This window comes from Canis lupus, chromosome 19 (assembly GCF_003254725.2).
Source record: "Canis lupus dingo isolate Sandy chromosome 19, ASM325472v2, whole genome shotgun sequence".
In the NCBI taxonomy this organism is placed as follows: Eukaryota; Metazoa; Chordata; class Mammalia; order Carnivora; family Canidae; genus Canis; species Canis lupus.
The window spans coordinates 6,261,708-6,265,352 of NC_064261.1; the positions used below are offsets into that span (position 1 = coordinate 6,261,708).

Consider the following 3,645-nt stretch of genomic DNA (forward strand, 5'->3'; position numbering starts at 1 on the left):
TGGATTACAGAGAAAACCTCTGGAATTAATATATTTCTCTGTTTTTTGTTTTGTTTTGTTTGTTTCTCACTATATTTGATCAGGTCTTTATTTAAAATTAGCTGTCCAAGGGATCCCTGGGTGGCGCAGCGGTTTGGCGCCTGCCTTTGGCCCAGGGCGCGATCCTGGAGACCCGGGATCGAATCCCACATCAGGCTACCGGTGCATGGAGCCTGCTTCTCCCTCTGCCTTTGTCTCTGGCGCTCTCTGTCTCCCAGTCTTTCATGAATAAATAAATAAATAAAATCTTAAAAAAACAAATAAAAAAAAAAATAAAATTAGCTGTCCAAAATGATTGAGTTTTATGGAATAAACAAATATAAGTTTTTAGGCAGCGGGCTTCTTCTCTTCTGTGGTAGGTTTCTTTTCTGCAGGTTTCTTGTCAGCTGCTGGTTTCTTGGAGGCTGCAACCTTTTTTCCTACCAAAGGTTTCTTAGGCTTTTTCACACCAACAGCCTTCTTTCCTTTCTTCCCTACCATGGGCTTCTTGTCTGGAACCCCCTTCTCATCTGATTTGGCTTCTAAGGCCACTGCTGCCTTATCCATCCAGAGTTTGTGATTCTTGGCCTGGCAAAGAATGGTGTTCCCGCGCATGGTCTTTGCATATGGGTTTAGCTTCAACATGATTCTTAGGTTCTTCAGTGGATTCTTCTTCAGGACTCTACCATGAATCTTCTTGCATGGTGCTCGGAGGGCTCTTTGGAACTCTGGGTTTTTCAAGATTCTGCTGAGGTCTATATTAAGCATCTTATGCATGGGAAGGTTGTAGTTACTCTTGAGGGAGGCAGCCTTAGGCCCAGTGCCATACAGATCATCTAACTTGCAGAAAGCACTTTCAGTCCAAATGCAGAACCCACATGCCCACCAGGAGCAAGTTTCAGAATGTTCGGTTTGCTTACATTAAGTAAAGTGATTCCAGGGGTGTTTCTGAAGGCCTTGATAATACCGTTGTCTTCACTGTAGATGATTCAGGGTACCCTGTGCTGGATACAACAATGGTTTCTCATTTTGCCTTTGCCAGCTCTCATTCGCTGAGAGGCATAGACCTTTTTGATATCATTCCAGGCTTTTAAGTTTCTTAAGAAGCAAAACCGCCTCCTTGGTCTTCTAGTAGCCTTCAACTTTATCTTCAACCACCAAAGGAAGTTTGGGTGCTTCCTCAATAAGATGACCTTTAGACATGACCAGTGCTGGTGAGGCTGAGGCAGCCAGGGTAGAACAGATGGCATATTGCTTTTGTGTTGTGTTCACTCTGTGGTGCCAAAGGCGTTAGGTTTTGGTTGGTGCAAACATGTGACCTCCATGACACATATTTCCAAGAGCACCCTGGCCAGAACAGTGAGGCCCCCGCCTCAAACTCTGGGAATTGGAGCCACAGCTCTGACATTACCCCAAGACTCAGCACTGCTTTGATGACCTGCTGATTCACTGACAGCATATGGCTGTCTGTTGTTTTTGCACAAGATGGTGTGAACAAAGTTCATGATATTGGGTCGAATGGGAGCCTTAAACACAGCAGGCAAGGTAACATTTTTGCCAGATTATTCCCCCTTTTTGGAGTACACAGGTATCAACGGGCGAGCACACGCCATCGCGGAGAGAGGAGAGGGCCTCACCTTCTCTCTGTTTTTTAATGAAAACTTTATTTTTACTTTTTATTAGGTTTTTAATTTTAATTCCAGTATAATTAACATAAAGTCTTACATTAGCTTCAGGTGTACAATATGGTGATTCAATAATTCTATACACTATTATTCAATGCTCATCATGGTAAGTGTCCTTTTAATCCCCTTATTTTACCCCCACCTCCCCTCTGATACGTTTTATTTTAAATAAATGCCTTCAGTTAGAGTTATTGTTTATTTTTCTTTTGCAACAAGAACCTTTTTTACTTGAAGTATACTTCAGAATACATGGTTCTAAAAGTTATATAAAATACTTTCCATCCAAGAAAAATAGAATACTCAATTTTCTTCAAGTACACACAAAAGAATCCCTAGTTAAATCACATAAGTAATATTACAAATTTAGAAAGATAAATCACACCAAGTATATTTTCCATCCATAATTGTACAAAACTAAACATCAGTAATAAAACAAAGCTGGGAAATCTACAATGTAAATATTAAATATTTAATTTGTAATTATTAACACACTGCTGCACAATGGGCCAAATAAGAAATGAAATGGTAGCTTAATATATCTGCCTAAACAAAAGAAAAAGAAAACATTGTATTTCAAAACCTATGGGATGCAGCAAAAGCAGACATCAGAGTGAAGTTTGTGCTATAAATGTAAGAAACAAGTTCAAATAAACAATTTACCTTTATACCACAAGGAACTAGAAAAAGAAGAAACTTAGCTGAAATTTAGTAGAGGAAGTAAATAACAAAGAAAAATCATAAATAAATAAAATAGAATGAACAATAACATATCATTGAAAGTAATGACCAGGTTTTCCAAAAAATAAACAAAATTGTCAATGCTTTAACTATAATATGAAAAAAAGAAAAGCCTCAAACACCAAAATGAGAAACAGAAGAGAAAATAATATAACAGATAACACCAAAATACATAGTGTGATAGCAAATTGCTATAAACACTTATAAACTACAAATCAGATAACTCGGGAAAAAAAAAAAAACTATTTCCTAAAAATGCACAAGTTATCATGATTGAATCATGAATCTTGCACACAAGGAATAAGAAATCTTTTTAGATCAATAACTATAATGAAAGTTAAATTAGGAACCAAAAATCTTCTAACACGAAAAGCCCAGGATTACATGGTGTCATTGGTGAATTCTACCAAACGTGAAAAATAAATAATGACTTAAAATCTTACAAATAATGGAATTGAGGGAACACTTTCAAACTCATTCCATGAGGACAGTCCTACCCTCATTCTAAAACAAGATAAAAACATACAAGAACAAAAAAAAAAAAAAACATACAAGAACAAAAAATTCTAGTATGTCCAATATACTAGTATTATATTTCTACTCCAGCTTTCTTTTGACTTCCATTTGCATGATAAATGTTTCTCCACCCCCTCACTTTCAATTTGCAGGTGTCCTAAAATCTAAAATGTGTCTCTTGTAGGTAGCATATAGATGGTTCTTATTTTTTCATCCATTCTAACACCCTATATCTTTTGATTGGAGTGTTTAGTCCATTTAATTTCAAAGTAATTATTGATAGGTAGGTTTATTGCAATGTAATTATTTTTTTGTCCTTGTTTCTGAAGATTTTCTTTGATCCTTTGTGTTAGTCACTTTTGGTCTCTTCTTTGCACTCAGAGTTTTTAATATTTCTTCCAGGATGCTTAGTGGTCACGGACTCCTATAGTTTTTATTTGTCTGAGAAACTCTTTATCTCTCTTCTTTTCTGAATGATAGCCTGGCTAAAAAGAATATTCTTGACTGCAGATTTTTCCCATTCAGCACGTTGAACATATCATGCTACTCTCTCTGGCTTTCCAAGTTTCTGTTGAGAAATCTCCAGCTAGTCTTATGGGTATTCCCTTGTAAGTTAAGGACTTCTTTTGTCTTGCTGCTCTTAAGATTTTTAATATGGCTTTTTAATATGTCTTAGTGTTGGCCTGCT

General features: G+C 36.7%; 1 pseudogene; it reads right to left on the minus strand.

Annotated features, from left to right (window-relative positions):
* Nucleotides 1-333: 333 nt before the first annotated feature.
* LOC112669334 (60S ribosomal protein L4-like) lies at nucleotides 334-1,640 on the minus strand (annotated as a pseudogene).
* Between the last annotated feature and the right edge of the window lie 2,005 nt (nucleotides 1,641-3,645).